The sequence below is a fragment of the Macaca thibetana genome, chromosome 1, assembly GCF_024542745.1.
Source record: "Macaca thibetana thibetana isolate TM-01 chromosome 1, ASM2454274v1, whole genome shotgun sequence".
NCBI classification, from domain to species: Eukaryota; Metazoa; Chordata; class Mammalia; order Primates; family Cercopithecidae; genus Macaca; species Macaca thibetana.
The window spans coordinates 64,681,190-64,701,009 of record NC_065578.1 but is presented as its reverse complement, the minus strand read 5'-3'; positions in this window follow the sequence as shown (position 1 = coordinate 64,701,009).

Genomic DNA, 19,820 nt, shown 5'->3' with positions numbered 1-19,820 from the left:
TATGAGCACTTACTACATGCCAGGTACTCTTCTCATTGCTGATATGTAATATAGATTATAGTCTGGCTCTTACTTGGCTTATTAATATGTGGATAAGAACATAGTAAAAAAAAACAAGGATAATTTAGTGATAAGTACTATGAAGAAAACTAACCGGTAAAACAACAGAAAGTATTATACGCACGTGGGCTCATTGTAGATTATGTGGTAAGGGAAATTCAAATGAGGTCGCATTTAACAAAGACCTAAATATTAACAGAGAGCTAGTTATATAAAGATATAGGGGAAACTTCTTCCAAGCATGGGGTATAGCAAGGGCAAAGGTTCTGAGGTAAGATGAGCTTGGAGTATGGAAATAACAGAGAGAATGGCTAAAATGGTGGAAAGTAGGCAGGGTAGCCCTCCAATAATATTGAAGAAATAGGTAGAGAGTAAATCATTATAGGTGCTGGCAAAGAATTGAAATATATCCTATGTGTAATGGGCAAGTCTGCCAGTTATTGATTTATTACATTTGAGTTCTAAATTCATGCTTCTTTGTCCTGGGTTGGGATGGCAGAGCTGGATCCTGTGAACATTTCCCTTTGTTAGTTGGATAATGAATGGCAAGCCTTGTCAGTAGAGGGCATTAGAAAGACGCTGAAGGAAGAAGGAGCTCCACTTCCTGATTTGAGTGCTTTTTTGGTTTGTTCTTGCCACACATAGCTGCCAGTGGCATGTGAGATAGGTAGAAGGTGCCTCCCCAGTGAACTTTGCTGGCACTCCAAAGGGTGGCTTTCTAGTGAGTTTGGCCAGCATACCATAGGGCAGCTTCCAAGTGAGTTTCAGGAATGTCCTCACAGGTGTCTTCCCAGCCAGTCTTTCCAGCACCCTGAAGGGCAACTCTCAGAGGTCAGTTCCCCAGAGAATTCAGTAGCACCCCAGCTGGCTTCTTGGTCAGTACCATTGGCAACACCATGGGTGATTCTCTGCCTGCCAACATCTTAGCCAACTTCATCATCCAGGGGTGCTGAGTCACATACTGCAGACGACCTGTTGCCCTGAGAGAAATTGAACCAAAAAAAAATCTCTCTACACTTTGGGAGACAGACAGGAATACATGCAGAGCTCTTAGCCAGATGAGCATAAAATCTCACACTAAAGGTGTATTTACATCAGTTCCTTTCACCTATAGATTATGTCTGTCTGACAGAAATGAAGCATGCCTTTGATGGACTCAGCAATAGACTGGACATGGCTGAGATAAGAATTGTTGAGTTTGCAAATCTATTAATAGAAACTTCCTAAATTTAAAAGCAAAGAGAAGAAAGACTGAAAAAAAAATAGTGCAAATATCCAAGAACTGTGGAACACTTACAGAAGGATAATAAAGGCATAATGGGACTAACAAGAGGAGAAGAAAAAAGGAACAGAAAAAATATGTAAAGAAACATTGGGTGAGAATTTTCCAAAATTAATAACAGATATCAAAGATTCAGGAAGCTCACACAACGCCAAGCAGGAAAAATACCAAGACATATCTACACCCAGGAATATCATACCTAAACTGCAGAAAATGAAAGAAAAAAGAAAATCCTTAAAGAAGCTATAGGAGGGAAACAAACAAACAAACAAACAAAACAAAACAAAACAAAAAAATCCCTTATCTACTGGAGGAACAAGGGTAAGAATTGCATTGGAATTCTCTTCAAAAACGACTCAAACAAGAATAAGGTGGAGTAAAATAAAGTGTTGAAAGAAAGAAATCGCCAATTTAGAATTCTGTATCCAGCAAAATTTTCATTCAAAAGGGAAACATAAGATTTTCTTGAATGAAAATTGAGGGACTTTGTTGTCAGTACATATGCCTCGAAAGAAATGTCAAGAATTCTTCAGAAAGAGGGAAAATAATATAGGCCTGAAACTCAGATCTAAATAAAGATGGGAAGAATATTTGAGAAGAAATAACTGAAGGTACCACTATGGTGACTCTAGGAGGTGAAAGAGCTAAAGGAGCCTCCTGTATCTCACATAAAAAGACTTTCCCTCCACTATTACCATAATTTGTCCCTCAGTATGAATTAAATTCTAAAATATTTTCATCTAAATTTGAGGTTTGTGGATTTCCTACCGTAGTCAAAGCTGTTCTCAGCACTATGGTAGCTCCAGTATCACATTACTGGCACATTTCGAATTGCTTGCCGTATAAGTTTTATAGGCCTCAACTCTGTAAGTATTCAGGTATCATAGGCTAACTCAAGTGTACTCGAGATGCATAGAAGGGAAAGAAAGCTACTGGTCTTTGAGAACTCAAAACTCATTCAGGTGAATCACTCAGAATGGGTACAAATATACTATCAACTTCAGCTTTGAAATTACATGAGTAGTTTGCTTTACCTATGGATTTGGATTCTGTTGTAGCCTGTCTCGAAATTTAGAAAGAAAAGAAACATGAGAACACTGTAAACACTGTAAGTGGATGCTGAGAAAAAAGGTGGACACATGGAGCTAAAGAGTGGAATTATAGACAATGAAGACTCAGAAAGGGGAAGAGGTGAGAGGGCAAGTGAGGAGAAATTACTGCATAGGTACAGTGTATGTTATTCTGGTGATAAATACCCTAACAGCCCTGGCTTGACCAGTATGCATGTAACAAAATTGCACCTGTACTCCATACATTTATGTGAACAATTTTTTAAAACCAGGTAATAGACATGAAGAATGGCTTGATGGCTTATTAGTAGACTGAACGTGGCTGAGGAAAGAATTTCTGAGACTGGGGATCTTTCAGTAGAAATCTCCAAAACTGACAAGCAAAGAGAACAAAGACTGGAAAAAACAGGACAGCATATTCAAGAACTGTGAAACAGCTACAAAATATAAACATATGCATGATATGAATACAGAAGGAGAAGAAAGTGAAGGAAAAATTTAAAACTTCTACTTTTCTTATTCTTAACTGATCTAAGAGGTAACAGTTTAAAAATAATAATAGCAATAATGTATTAAGTTATATACGCTTATGTATATATCTTATGTGTATCTATATGCTTATGTATGCTTAACTATAAGTAAAATGAATAATAACATTGATACAAGGGATAGGAGGAAAGAATTGGGTTATTTTATTATTAAAAACACTACCCATGAAGCAGTATAATGTTATTTAAAGGATTGGATTCTTGTAAATGTATACTGCATATTTTAGGACAACCACTAAATGTTTAAATAAACAGATACAATAGATATGGAAAAAAGTATAACAGATAAAATGAAACCATGTAAAGTATTTAATTAACAATACAAAAGGCAGAAAAAGAGTGGAAGACAAAAACAGGGTCAAAGAACAAGGGCAAGAAATAAAAATCTGGCCGGGCGCGGTGGCTCAAGCCTGTAATCCCAGCACTTTGGGAGGCCGAGACGGGCGGATCACGAGGTCAGCAGATCGAGACCATCCTGGCTAACCCAGTGAAACCCCGTCTCTACTAAAAAATACAAAAAAAAAAAAAAAAAAAAAAAACTAGCCGGGCGAGGTGGCGGGCGCCTGTAGTCCCAGCTACTTGGGAGGCTGAGGCAGGAGAATGGCGTAAACCCGGGAGGCGGAGCTTGCAGTGAGCTGAGATCCGGCCACTGCACTCCAGCCTGGGCGACAGAGCGAGACTCCATCTCAAAAAATAAAAAAATAAAAAAAAAAAAAAGAAATAAAAATCTAACAATAGAGTAGATATTAATCCTACTATATCAATAATCACTTTGCATGTCAATGGTCTAATGCACCAATCAAAGACAGAGACCGCTGAAGTAGATGAAGAAACCAGACCCAAGTATATGTTGTCTACAATAAACCAGCTTTAAAAATAGACATGTATAGATTAAAAACAAATGGATGAAGATATACCATACTAACACTAATCAAAAGAAAACAGGAGTAGCTATATTAATTTCAGTAACAGCAGACTTCAAAGCAAAAATAGTTATCAGGGACAAAGAGGGGCATTACACAGCAATAAAGAGGTCAGTTCTCTAAGAAGATATACAATCCTTAATATGTATGTGCCTAACCACATACGTTAAAATATGAGAGGCAAAACCATCAGAACTGCAAAGAGAGATAGATGAATCCATGATTGTAGTTGGAGACCTGAATATTCCTCTGTCAGAAATGGACAGATCCAGCAGGCATAAAACCAGTAAGGACATAGCTGAACTCAACAACACCATCAATTAACTGGATATAATTACATCTATAGACCACTTCATCCATCATTTGCAGAAAACGTTTTCTTCTCCAGTTCACACGGAACATTTACCAAGAGAGACCACATTCTGGCCCATAAAACACACCTTAGCAAATTTAAAACAACATCTGCTCTCAAGCCACAATAGAATTAAACTAAAAATGTAATAACAGAAAGACAACTGGACAATTCCAAAATACATGAAGATTAAACAACACACTTCAAAACAACACATGGGTCAAAAAAGAAATCTCAGAGAAATTTAAAATTATTTTTAACTAAATGAAAATAAAAGCATGACTTTTCAAAATTTGTGGGATACAGTAAAAACGGTGCTTAGATGAACATTTATGCCATTAAATGTATATATTAGAAAGGAAGAAAGATATAAAATCAATCATCTAGGCTTTCACCTTAAAAAACTAGAAAAAAAGAGGAACAAATTAATTCTAAAGTAAGAAGAAGAAATAATAAAAATGAGAGCAGAAATCAATGAAATTGAAAACAGAAAATCAATAGGAAAAAAAAATCAATGAAACTAAAAGCTATTTTAAGAAAAATAAAAGATAAATAGGCCCTGGACATGGAGATTGCCACTTACAGGAAGCTGCTAGAGGATGAGGAGAGTCTGAGATGCAGAACATGTATATCCATATGAAGACCACCAGTGGCTATGCAGGTGGGCTGAGTTCAGCCTATGGGGGCCTCACAAGCCCTGGCCTCAGCTGTGGCCTGGGCTCCAGCTTTGGCTTTGGCACAGGTTCCAGCTTCTTCAGCTGCAGCAGATCCACCAGGGGCGAAGTTGTGAAGAAAAAATCACGACCCGTGATGGGAGGCTGGTGTCTGAGTCCTCTGATGTTCTGCCCAAGTGAACAGCCATGGCAGCCCCTCCCAGCCAACCCTTCCTGCAGCTGCCCCAGAGCCCGAGAGGGAGGTGGCTGTGCAGGGGAGCACAGGCAAAGGAGACCTACCTGAGCCCTCGCCCTCAGCCCACCCCTGGGGGGAGTTCACTGCCTGGGGCACCCTCCTTGCCAATGCCTCCAGCTACAAAACAATTCCATTGCTCTCTTTTTCCAAAATAAAACCTCAGCAAAAAAATAAAAAATAAAAAAAGATAAATAAAACCAATAAGCCTCTAGCTAGGATAACCAAGAAGAAAAACAGAAAGATGACACAAGTTATTAATATCAGAAATGAGGCTGGGTGCAGTGGCTCACACCTTTGGGAGGCCAAGGTAGGTGGATAACGAGGTTAGGAGTTTGAGACCAGCCTGACCAACATGGTGAAACCTTCTCTCTACTAAAAATACAAAAATTAGCTGGGCTTCGTGGTGGGCACATGTAATCCCTGGAATGTGGGAGGTTGAGGCAGGAGAATTGTTTGAACATGGGAGGTGGAGGTTGCAGTGAGCCAAGATAGCACCACTGCACTCCAGCCTGGGTGACAGAGCAAGACTCCATCTCAAAAACAACAACAACAAAGCAAGAAATGATAGACGGAACATCATTACAGATCCCATGGACACTAACAGGATAAAAATGGACAACTATGAACAACTCTATGACTACAAACTTAATTTGATAACCTAGATGAAATGGACCAATTGTTTGAAAGACATAATCTGCCAAAACTCACACAAGAATCAATAAATAATCTGAATAGGCCAATATTTATTAAGAAATTGAATTAATAATTAATAACCTTCCAAAACAGAAAGTACCAGGCCTAGATAGTTTCACTGGTAATAATATCTACCAAACATTTAAGGAAGAAATTATACCAACTCTCTACAATGTCTTTTAGAAGACAGAAGCAGAGCGAATACTTCCCCACTCATTCTGTAAGGCCAGCATTACCTTATTACCAAAACCAGACAAAGACATTACATAAAAAGACTACAGACCCAGTATCTTTCATGAACACGGATGCAAAATCCTCAACAAGATATTAGCAAATTGAATCTAACAATGTATAAAAAGAATTATACACCATGAGCAAGTGAAATTTATCCCAGATATGCAAAGTTGGTTTAACATTCAAAAATCAATTAATGTAAAATTCACTACATCAACAGCCTAAAAGGGAAAAAAAATCACATAATCATATTAATATATGCAGAAAAAGCATTTGACAAACTCCAACACACATTCATGATAAAAGCTGTCAGTAAACTAGGAATGGAGTGGATCTTCCTCAACTTGATAAAGAATGTCTACAAAAAACCTGCAGCTAACGTCATACTTAATGATAAGAACCATGAAGCTTTCTCACCAAGATCAAGACCAAGATAAGGATGTTCCCTCTCACCACTCCTTTTCAACATCATATTGGAAATCCTAGATAATACTGGGACAAGAAAATGAAATGAAAGGTACACAGATCTGGAAGGAATATATATTACTGTCTTTGTTCACAGAAGACATAATTGTTCATGTAGAATATCCAAAAGAATAAACAACAGACTCCTGGAACTAATAAGCAACTAGAGCAAGATTAATATACAAAAGTCAGTCACTTTCCTATGTATGAGCAATGAACAAGTGGAATTTGAAATTAGAAACACAATACAGCATTTTAGGAGGCTGAGGTGAATGAAATCACTTGGGCCCAGGAGCTGGGCAGCCTGGGCAACATGGCAAAAACCCATATCTACAAAACAAAAATACAAAAAATTAGCCAGATGTGGTGGTGCACACCTGTAGTCCCAGCTACTCAAGGGGCTGAGGTAGGAAGATCACCTGAGCCCAGGAGGTCAAAGCTACAAGTGAGCCAAGATTGCACCATTGCACTCCAGCCTGAGTGACAGGGTGAGACCCTCTACCAAAAACAAAACAAAAAAATATCACAATACCATTTATACCAGCACCCCCAAAACCAAACGACTTCAGTATAAATCCAACCAAATATGTACAAGATCTATATGAGGAAACCTGTAGAACTCTAACGAAAGAAATCAAATAAAAACTAAGTAAATAGAGAGACAGTCCCTGTTTATGAATAGGAAGATTCAACAGATGGTGCTGGAATAACTGGATTTCAATATACAAGGAAGGGAGAAAGGAAGGAAGGAAAGGAGGGAGGGAGGGCCTTGATTGATCACTCATACCCTTTACAAAAAAATAACTCAAATGGATTACAGACCTAAATCTAAAGTTTTAAACTATAAAACTTTGAAGAAAACATAGGAGAAAATCATCATGACCTTAGGCAAAGATTTCTAAGATGCCAAAAGTATGATCCATCCAAGAAAAAAAAAAAAAAAGATGATAAATTTAATCCTAGCACTTTGGGAGGCTGAGGCAGGTGGATCACATGAGCCCAGGAGTTTAAGACCAGCCTGGGCAACATGGCGAAATCCTGTCTCTACACACAATACAAAAATTAGCCAGGCATGGTGGTGGCTACCTGTAGTCCCAGCTACTCAGGAGGCTGAGGTAGGAGGATCATCTGAACCCTGAAGGATGAGACTGCAGTGAGCCATGATTGTGCCACTGCACTCCAGCCTGGGTGACAGAGGGAGATCCTGTCTCAAAAAAGATAAATTAGATTTTATCAAAATTTTAAACTTCTGCTCTTCCAAAGACGCTAAGGATATGAAAAGACTCCCACATCATCTAGTAGTTAGGAAAAAAAAAGAAAATTAAAAGACCAGCCATGGACTGGATAAATATTTGCAAATCAAATATACAATAAAGCCTTGTGTTCAGAATATATAAAGATCTTTCAAAACTCAGTATTAAGAAATCACACAACTCAATAAAGAAATGGACCAATAATTTGTATAGACATTTACTGAAGATATAAAGATTATAAATAAGTACATTACAAGATTCTTAACATCGTTAGTTAGAAGGGACTTCACTGATAAAACAGGTTGCAGTAAAGAAGCTGGCCAAAACCCACCCAAACCCAAATGGCAATGAAAGTGACCTCTGGTCAATATCATTGCTCATTATACACTAGTTGTAATGCATTAGCATGCTAAAAGACACTCCCACTAGCACCATGACAGTTTACAGATGCCATGGCAATGTCAGGAAGTTACCCTATATGGTCTAAAAAGGGTAGGAACTATTAGAATGGCTAAAAGTTAACAACTGGCAATTCCATTTACTGATGAGGATGCAGAACTGGGACTCTCATACATTGCTGGGTGAAATGCAAAATTGCACAGCCACTTTGGAAAACAAAATCCCAGTTTAGTACAAAGTTAAGAACAGACTTACCATTCAACTCAGAAATCCAGCTCCTTCATATTTATCCAAGTGAAAAGACTCATTGGTATCTCAGATAAAAATACAGTCAGCACCTCAACTAATAAGATCTCTGGTCGTTATGCAATCTCATTTGACTTAGTGGTATCTCACAAAATAGGATGACAATATTTTTCTTAGTTGGAAAATAATTTTATCCTAAAAAAGATTTAAAATTAAGCATAGAAATATTGAAGAGAATCAACCCCGTAATATTAATGGTTTTGTGTTAAATCTGCATATTTGATACTTTATGTCCTTAAAATGTTAAGAGAGTTTCACCTGTTCCTGTTAGCAGGTAAATTTACAATATATAATTGTCTAAGTTCAGTACGTGTTACAAGTTAGAGATTCTTACTTAAAATTGCTAATATATTGAAAGATTTGCTGTTTAGGAAAAACAAACAAACAAACTCTATTCAGTCAACGTAATCACCAAAAGCTCCACAGTAAAACAAGTATTGGCTGATCCTGGTAGTGAGTTTCGCACAGATCTGCTCATTATCTTCACGTTATAAAGACTTTAAGAAGGAAGATAAAATTACAGCCAGCACCCAATGATATCTTACACCATACTGGATATGTGAACACAATGTGTCATTTGGGATTCAAAGGACAGAGGGAAAAATGATACTTACCAGCAACTTTGCCCCACATGCAGTAGATTATATTAACCTCTCTAAGCAAGTGATGTTCCTTTTACCAAAAAACTAACAAACCTACCTTAATTCATAGTTGACCTTTATTTATTTATTATTGACTTTGTCCAAAAATACATTGAACACAGCCAGGAGCAGCATTTACAATCTGTGTAGCTTGGTAAAGGGCTTTTTGACTTGTGCTGCCCATAAGAAGAATTAATTTAAACCCAGTTTTCAGCCATAGATAAGGTAAACTATACCTTGGATGTACCCGAGATGGTCCCAATTTACACCTGTTTTCCCAGCATAATGGATAACACCTACTTCTGCTCTCAAAAGTGTCCCAGTTAGGATGGCAATCCCTTAGCCTATACATCTAGCTTGTAGCCCATTTAGATTGGCATTGGTAGGGTACAAAGTCACTACCCTTGAAGTCAAAAAACTTGGGTTTGAGTAACAGTCAGGTTATTTGTCATCTAAGGCAAGCCCCTTAACTTTGGAGAGTCTCAAGGTTTTCCAGTGATGCTGCTGCTTTTTCAGTGTTATGTGGACCACATGAAAGTATATAATTGACACAGTTTTGTAAACTCTAAATGACTATACGAGCACACATTATTACAACAATAAAGCAAGAGGATGTTAGCAAAAGTAAAAATTGTAATAAAATATAAAGAATTCAAAATATTTAATAAGTTTTAACCCAGTGTTGCTTTTCTCATTTAAATAAAGTTATTCATCCCTTTCTCCTTTTGTCTCCTTTGTTTTCTTCCCTTTGATATTTTTTGAGTCCCTATGACATGCTGTAGGAGTAAAGGGATTTGCCTTCCTCCCCACCCTCCCCATCCCCAGCCTGCCCGCCTCCACCCTTCTGAAAGTTTGTTAATCTGAGTCTATAAAACAAACTGACAATAGACAGATTCACAGGAGACAAAGTATACATATTTATCACATGCACATGTGCACAGGAGCCACACAAACTACGAGACTCAAAGAACAAAAGAAAGGCCAGATAGTTGAAGCTTCAATAGAATTTTGAGCTACAGGAAGAAATAGGTCCTAAAGGCTCCTGTGGGGAGGTAGCAACACTTATGAGAGGGTGTGGGGAGGAAAGTCATGGCGAGCAAAGCCGTCTTGTGATGCAGATGAAGTCTCTCGGGGAGCAGCCCTCAGAAGGAATAGGTGCAGCAAAAGTTTCACTGTCCAAACTTTAAAAGTATCAGGTCTTTATTCATCTTTTCTTGTGAGTTCCTTTTTCCTGATCCAGATAAGTGGACCTCAGAGAAAGTCTCTGTGTCTGTTCTTTACCTCACCAATGCAGATTTCCTCTACAGATGCAAATCTCCCCCAAAAAGAACAGCTTTTCAGAACTATTCCTGTCTGCTACTTCTCTGAATAACCAACTGAAAATATGCCAAAGAAGTATATTTTGAGGTGACATATTTTGGTTTCCCACAGTGTCATGCACTATTCTAGGTACATGAAGAAAGGATTCCAAAATATGAAGAATTGAAGAAAGGATTCCAAAAGAAGACTAAGATGTGGCTCTTTTCAATGTGAACTCGTCCAATCACTTTTCCAGTATTCATTGAATGCTTACTACTTTATCCCTTAGTATTTAAATATAGTATATATTTTTATATATTTAGAGCTTATATACCCTGCAATAAATTTTTGAAATTTTTCTCCAAGTATTGCACTTCTTTGTGAGGTTTAACCATCAGATATAGATGTATATATATAAAATTATATATAATTATATATATTATAATCATATTATTTATGTAATTGTTCCTATTGAAAATTTGGAAAATTACATTTTCAGAGACGGGGTCTTGCTGTGTTGCTCAGGCAGGTCTTGAACTCCTGGGCTCAAGTGATCCTCCCACCTCAGCCTCCCAAAGTGCTGGGATTATTGGCTGGAGCCACGGTGCCCAGTGCATTTTCTAATTAGTTAGTACTGGTGTTTAGGAAAGCAATAGATTTTTTTTGATACTGATCTGTTATCTAGTAAGTTTTATACGTATAATTTGTTTCTAATAGTGTATAGATTCTCCTGGATTTTCTAAGTAAATAAGAGTATACTATGCAAATAATAATCTGTTTATTCCTTTTCAGTCCTTCTGCCACTTACATCTCTAGCACAATGTTAAAAAGTGGTAAGAGTTGGCATATCAGCTACTCTTGTTGTATCAGTTGCCAGAATCAGACTGTTGCTATTAATTTTTGCATGTCTATTCCTGCCTTATGAGGTCCTCAAGATAAGGGCCGGTACCTCTTCCCTCTAGGTCAGTGATTCAGGATCCTCAGGCTCCTGAGTATGGTCTCTGTGTGCAATCTCCCTTGTAGAGTAACCCTCCACGATGTATGCTGAACTGAGTCAAATGTCGCATCTGTGCACATTTTCTAAGCTTCTGCAGGCACTGTTACTTGATCTTTGTATTCCCAGGTTGGTTTTGTTTTTGGAGGCAGGGAAGGCATTGCTTTATTTTTATTGAGGTATATCATATTTTACTGAGTGTGTATATTGAGTGTATATATACAACCAAATAAACTTGCACAAACTTAAAACTGCTGTGTAACCACCATTAGATCAAGAAACAAATATTCCGGCTGTTGATGAAAAGAGTCAGACTCTATAAAATATTTAAAGAGGTTTATTTTGAGCCAAATATAAATGACCAAGGCCCAGGTATAGTCTCAAGAGATCCTGAGAACATGTGCCCAAGGTGGTTGGGTTATAGCTTGGTTTTTATACATTTTAGGGAGACAAAAGATATTAATCAATACATGTGGGATATATACTAGTTTAGTCCGAAAAGGTGGGACAAACTCAAATCAGCAGGGTGGAGTAGGGGAGGGGTGATAGGTTATAGGTGGATTCAAAGATTTTCTGATTGGCAATTGGTTGAAAGAATTAAGTAATTGTCTAAAGACCTGGAATCAACAGAAAGAGTGTCTGGGTCAAGATAAGGAGTTGTGACACCAGGGACTTATGTAGATGAAGCCGCATAAGGCACCAACCTCTTGGGAATCACTTTTTCATTTTATTTTATTTTTTACAAAAGGGCTTAAGCCTCAACCCACATATAGCAGAGTCCTCCCAACAAATATTTCTGAGGCATTTGGGGTAACTTATTCTCCTACTCACCTCTTGGTCCATTTTACTCTGAATACTTTCTTTGCCCTGTGTCTCATGCCTCTTTGCTGTCCTCTTCTCTCTCAGCCCACATTAACCCCACATGCAACTGTCCTCCTTTTCTTCACTCTCCTACCCCCTCAATATACTTGAACACCATGGTGAACAACAGTATGTATCACAGGCTTTGAGTGGGAACCTGGGGCAAGGGAGGGAGAAGCAATGGGAAAGGGGAGAGGGTTTCACCACTGCTCTGCCAACATCCTTGTTCTTAAAAATTCTTGGGCTGTCAACCCAAAGGGTCTCCCTGGCGCTGTTTTAGCCTCAGGCTCCAGCCCTTCAGTGGCCAGGATTTCTGTCACCTTTCCCCTGGATTTCTTCTCCACTGGTGTTAGTGTATCACCCCTCCCCCACTTCCCCTTTGTCATTCTGATGCAAATCCCAAATTCTCCTCACTTTCTTATCTAAAATATTTCTAATCCCTTCCCTGTCGTGGGCCACAGCTCTTAACACTCAAATGGCATATCTAAGATTAAATAAACAAAAAACGTTTTCTCCTCAGAATTGTGCTACCAACCATTACAATGATAACTTTCACCCTGGTCCACTATACGAATTAAAGGAATGCAGTCCAAAGGCTAGGACTTAGAAACCACTTCCCTTTTATTGATAGCTTAAACCTAAGGAAGTGTGAGTCCTGACAGCAAATATGCCTAAATGACACCAAAGTCAGCTCCTAGGGTCACCATGAGGGGGAAGTAGCCCCAAAGCACCTGTATGTTTCAGGACTCTCTCCCTTGTCCCCCATCACTCTCCCCACCCCTTTTGCTAAATCAGATGTTAACATCCTCCGTCTGCAGGTCCCAGGGACAGAAACCCAAGTGATTATTGCTAAGGATGTGGCACACCAAGCTCAATGCTATTAGGACATAGTTTCAGTTATTTGGGGTTTACACAGTATTCTTTGCCAACTTCATTGAAAACATGTTTTCATGAGAATTCATCTCATTCTACCTACTGCTGGCTAAATTTATCTCCGCAGAGTTTAACAACATAGAATGATTAATTAAGGACCAAGCTATTTCCTGAGTGCTTTGCACATAACTGTGATTCTGTGACTCTGTGATTCACTCTTGTTGCTTCAGCCATCTGTCCCTGAACAAAATGCATTTATTTATGTTTTCTGTGATTTGTTGTTCTCCTCTTTCAAAGACATAAACATGATTGATTTGGAAAAGCAAAAATTTTTTTCCTCTCTTTATAAAATAGTTTTAATTAAAACACAGCTAGAGCAATCCCAATAAAACATAATCATGCCACTCCTGTTCATATCTCCAGTGGCGTCTCATCTCTAAATGAATGCCGACACCTTACGATGACCTGCTAGGCCCCATAGGATCCATCCACCCCTACACACACATTATCTGATCTCCCTCCACTCTCCCTGAAGGCTTCACGCCAGCTCACAGGTGCGCTCCAGCTCAGGGCCTCTGCACTTGCTGATCCCTCTTTTTGGACCATCTGGCCCATTGCCACCTCCATAACTGCCTCCACTTCCTTCAAAAGTACCAAGAAAGGTAAGCCTTTCCTGGGCACTGTATGTTAAAGAGAAGCCACCGTCACCCGTTCACACCCACATGCACACTCACACATATTCTATATCCCTTTCTTCCTTCCTTTTTTTGCCTTAGCATTTCCACTAACATACCATCCGTTTGACCTATTTGTGAAGTTTATTTTTTGCTTCCCTACCAAAAAAAAAGTAAGCACCATGGGGGCTGGGGGTTTGTCTATTTTATTTACTGTTCTACCTCCAGCACTTAGAATAATATCTGGCACATAATAGGTGCTCAACAAATATTTCTTTAAAGAATAAATGAATATTAAAAAGAATTGAAGAGTAGACTTAAAAATAGGTCCCATTGTGTTCATCCTTCTCATTATTCATAGGTCTGTTCAACCACCAATCATCTCTATCCACCCTATTTAAATAGCACCACTACAAGTCATTTTCTATGCCTTTATCCTGATTTATTTCTTCATAGCATTCACTACTGTCAATTTTCTTTTCTGTTTTCTTATTCCTTTTTTTGAGACAGAATCTCTCTTCCTCGCCCAGGTTGGAGTGCAGTGGTGTGATCTTGGCTCACTGCAACCTCCACCTCCAGGTTCAAGTTAGTCTCCTGCCTCAGCCTCCTGAGTAGCTGGGAGCTGGGATTATAGGCGCATGCCACTGCACCCAGCTTTTTTTTTTTTTTTTTTTTTGAGATGGAGTTTCGCTCTTGTTGCCCAGGCTGGAGTGCAATGGCGTGATCTCGGCTCACTGCAACCTCTGCCTTCAAGTGATTCTTGGGTTCAAGTGATTCTCCTGCCTCAGCCTCCCAAGTAGCAGGGATTACAGGCGTCCACCACCACACCCAGCTAATTTTTTGTATTTTTAGTAGAGACGGGGTTTCACCAGGTTGGCCAGGTTGGTCTTGAACTCCTGACCTCAGGTGATCCACTTGCCTCAGCCTCCCAAAATGCTGGGATTATGGGTATGAGCTATTGCACCCAGCCCAAATTTCACTATTGAATTATTTTTTACTTTAAAAATTATTTGTCTTGCCCATTTGAAGGTAGGCTCCATGAGGGCAAGTAATTTGTCCCGTATCTCCTCAGCTTAAAATGTTTTTATTTTTTCCTAATTATCAAAAATCATTTGACCATATATTTTTGGGTCTATTTCTGAATTCTTGATTCCATTCCATTGATTTATATGGGTGTCCTTTCTCCAATACCACATTGTCTAATGTATAACTTTGTAATAAGTTAGAAATCAGAGAATATGTTAATTTCTCCTAAAAATCTTACCGGGATTTTTACTGGGATTGCTTTCAATCTATAAATCACGTTGCGGAAAATTGATGTCTTAACAATACTGAGTCGAATCCACTGGAGGGATGTACATCTGAAGATCTTATAAGCAATGGGAACTCATGTCCTATTGCCCAGCAGTACCCTGAAATAGTGACAAGAACTGAATGGGGAAGTAGCTTTATGATTTTAAGTCTCATTAGAGATGGCTTTTCACCAATATTTTAACCTGGTTAAAATATCTCTCAATCCAAATACAAAAATCCAAACCGGAATCAGTTTCACCTAACATAGAAAATTAAACTCTTTTAATTTCTAATACTGCCCAGAAGTACATGAGGTTTAGCAGTTCTCTAAAAGCTTTTGAGCACCTGAGTAATCACTCGGGTTATCTAAAATACAATGGGGTTTGTAATCTGATTTGGCTTAGAATAAAAGAGCTCCTAAGATTTCAGCAGTTTCCAAACTGCATGAGGATAAATTCAGATAACGAAGAAACACAGAGTAAAAAAAAAAGGAAAAAGAAAGAAAATGTTCCTGACATTGCCTTAATTAGTCCTCATAGTTAACAGTAGCAATGGTTCAGCTACTGCCACTTCATGAATCTATACCCATCGTATTAGGGGCCATTTTATTTACTCTCTAGCTCAACCGTGTCGCTCTCTTTTTTTTTTTTTTTTTTTTTTTTTTTTTTTTTTTTTTTTTTTTTTTTTTTTTTTGGTGCTCTGTTGCTAGGTTGGAGTGCAGTGGCACAACCTCGGCTCGGCTCACTGCAACCTCTGCCTACCAGGTTCAAGCAATTCTCCTGCCTCAGTCTCCTGAGTAGCTAGGACTATAGGAGGGAGCCACAACACCAAGTTAATTTTTGTATTTTTAGTAGAGACGGGGTTTCACCATATTGGTCAGGATGGTCTTAATCTCTTGACATCGTGATCCGCCCACCTTGGCCTCCCAAAGTGCTGGGATTACAGGTGTGAGCCACCATGCCAAGTTAATTTTTGTATTTTTAGTAGAGACGGGGTTTTACCATGTTGGTCAGGATGGTCTTAATCTCTTGACATCGTGATCCGCCCACCTTGGCCTCCCAAAGTGCTGAGATTACAGGTGTGGGCCACCGCACCCGGCTGGTCTTGTCTTTATCATGACCATAACCTGGCCAGTGTTCCAGCTAGCACATAATTTCTTTTCCTAAATCAAGCTATTTTATTTATATTATTTATTTCTCAAGCAATAAATGCCAAAGCTTAGTTGGAATATTTTTTGAAAAAAAAAAAAAACAAAAAAATGAAGGCTAGGAGCCATGGCCCATACCAGTAATCTCAGCATTTTGGGAGGCTGAGGTAGGCAGGAAGATTTCTTGAGGCCAGGGTTGGACAGCAGCCTGGTCAATGTAGGGAAACTTCATCTCTACAAAAAAATAAGTAACTTAGCCAGGTGCGGTGGTCCATGCCTGCAGTACCAGCTACTCAGGAGGTAGAAGCGGGAGGAACCCTTGAGCCCATGTTAAGGTTGCAGTGAGCCATATCTTGCCACTGCACTCTAGCCTGGACAACAGAAGGAGACCCTGAAATCCACATAGCTCTTCTTTGCCTCTTTTGGGTGCGGCTTTCATGGCCACCCTATATAAAACCACAATGCCCAAATACTACTTATCCTCCTTCCCCACTATATTTTTTCCAGTAGTGCCTACCATATCAGATACTTTATTTACCTAGTTTTTTTCTTCTTACACTGAAATATAAACTTTTTTTGGAGATGGGGTCTCCCTCTGTCACCTAGGCTAGAGGGCAGTGGCGCGATCTCAGCTCACTGCAACCTCCGCCTTCCGGGTTCAAGCGATTCTCCTGCCTCAGCCTTTTGTGACCTTTTATGGCCTTTTGTGATTGGCTCTTTTCACTTCACATAATGTCTTCAAGACTCATACACGCTGTAGCAATGTTTCAGTACTTCATTCCCTTTTATGTCTGAAAAAACATTCCATTGCATGGATATATCACATTATCCATTCATCATCTGCATGTTTCCAGCAGAAGTACTAGCTACTTAGGAGATCGAGGCAGAAGGGAAGCTTGAGCCCAGGGAGTTTGAGACCAGCCTGGGCAACATATTGAGATGCCATTGCAAAAAAAAAAAAAAAAAAGAAAAGAAAAAAAATTGTTTATATATATTTTTTTTCATTCCAGTGATTTTATTAAAGAGCTGAGCAACTATCAGTTCCACACCATGGAATCTTGAATAAATCAAGCCTAAGGCTCACTGCAAATACTAAAGTGGTATCTTGAATAAATCAGGAATCGGATTAAAACCTGTGTTTAGAGCTCATGTAACTCATTTCCATCAGTGGTTAAGTGGATTTTAGCAGAAGCACTGTCAAGGAACCACAAACGGCAAGGCTGCAGCAGTGATGGCTCGAAGTACTGGAGAATTCCGGGTTTGTCAGATGAACAAGCATACAATTTTGAGAAGAAGGCTGTAAAAATCATGAAACTTTACAGAGTGTGGTGATACCATTTGTTTCTCAACCACAGAGGAAGTGAAAGTGTTACGGCAGAGGCATGGGTGCATTTACGCTTTAAATTGATAAGTGAAATGATTAGCCAGCTCAAGTTGAACTGATGGTTTTATTATTTAATTATTCTGAGGGGAAAAAATGAATGAATGAATGCACACACTTAATATCTATTCATTCATTCAGAAGTGTGTAAACAGTTATAATCATTCAATTTTGACAGATCTACTCAAAAGTGAAGAGAGACTGTGCAATCTCCAAGTGTGCTCTTCTCCAAATGAGCAATCTTAGGATTAAGACCACTTTGCCTATGTGCCTAGTATTGACCACAAATAACTGTTTCAAAATGGTCATCTATTAATTTTCCTTGGGAACTGATTTTTCTTATGGCCATTTTACAGTTATGTTGGTATTATCACATTTTTATTTCTACTTCTATTAAAAGTTTAACTTTACACTTGGCTTGGCAACACAAAGAAACAACTAGCTTGATTTCTTTATAATCTGGCTGCCTAAATCCACTAGTAAAAATCAGATCTTTCCCAAATATTTTGTGCATAAGGAGGATATATTATTCCTTAAAGACTATTTTCTATTAGTGCATTCTTTTCTTTAGTGTGCAAAAAGACTCTTCAAAATATGTAGAGCACTTTTCTTAAGGTGTCAGGTTTTTTCCTCTTTTCCAATACAGCTTTTCCAGTCTTCCAGGTCCACCACGGGGAGCATCAGCCACAGAAATTAGGGCCTGGATTCCTTCCAGTCAGCACAACATTCCTGGACTGCTTCTCTTCAACTACAGCAAGTACAGGTTTCACTGGTCAGATTCACATTAAGATTATGCAGACAAAAACACTGGGAAAATTAACTTACCGATCTCCTTTCCAAACGTAACATACCTCAAAGGAACATATAAACTTTTTCATTTAATAACGTACATAAAAGCCTTCGTTAAAATGTCAGTAACAACTTTTATTTACAAAGTAATTGTCCTATCACATTACATTTGGGGTTACATGTATCACTGTTGTATGCTGGTAGCATGGCTATTTGAAAGATTATAATTTATGAGCTATTACTCAGTGGGATTTTTGCAATAAGGTACTTCATGAGACAAAATGGAAAAAGGAGAATTAAATTAAAATGCACAACTAATATGTATCTACTACAGAAATAATACTTCTCAGTTGCGAACTAATCACTAGTTCACAACTAGCGTCCTCATAGATATTTTGGTTCTATCGGGATACAAAATGTGATTTTGCAAACTTTGAAAAGGCACATTTTGTGACATCACCTAAGCATTTCCCTGAGAACATAAAGAAGGTTATTAACATGATGAACCATTTCAGCCTTGAAAACAGTATTCGTGGAGGAGATACCTCAGAGGTAAGGACTTCCTCAGGACCGTAAGAAAAATCTATGGGTTCTTAAATGGAAGAAAAGAAACAACTATGAAAAGCAAGACCAGCTCAGAACTCCTCCTGAGGAAGAGATGAGATACGATAGGATTGACCCTGTCCCAAAATATTGCTATCCTTCCATAAGCTGCTGGAATGTTTCTTCATTCCGTTCTCCCATTCTCTGTGAACAAGAATCAGTGGGTTATGAGGCATTCTCTAAAAATGCAGGTGCAGCAGTCATGGGAATGGCAGTCGGCCCAATGCAGGTGTCAGGAGTTTCAGATGTGGAGAAGAAAATCACAAGGCATTCATTGTTTCTGTGATGAAGTGTGATCTGCTTTCTTCTCAGCACCACATGACATCAGACTTAGAGAACTAATGAGAGGAGAAGGGTGGGTGACTCGAATATGAAGAACCTCAGGAGGGAAGATGGAGGCCAATGGGAAGGCTCTCAGTTGGCAGAGGTGAGCAAAATTCCCAGGAGTGCACCTGGATCTCAAGGGCATTAGGAGGTGAAAATGAGTGGAAAAATTAAAAGGAGAAAGACCTTGTTCTTAGGAAAAGGGGTGGAAAGTTGCACTGTCCTTCCTCCGAACTGCTCACACTACCCTGTCTCACAGACCCAAAACTCAGGCAGGCACCTTTAGTATCACAGGTCAGGTACATTAGAGTTGAATCTGTTGAGGGAGGCTTGGCCTGGAAACTCAATCACCAATTCATGGTATTGTTTCTGTGGAAAAGTGTCTCAAAGTCTGCTTGTAAGTCACTTGTTTGAAACATGATAAAGAATCCCTTCATAAGATTGTTT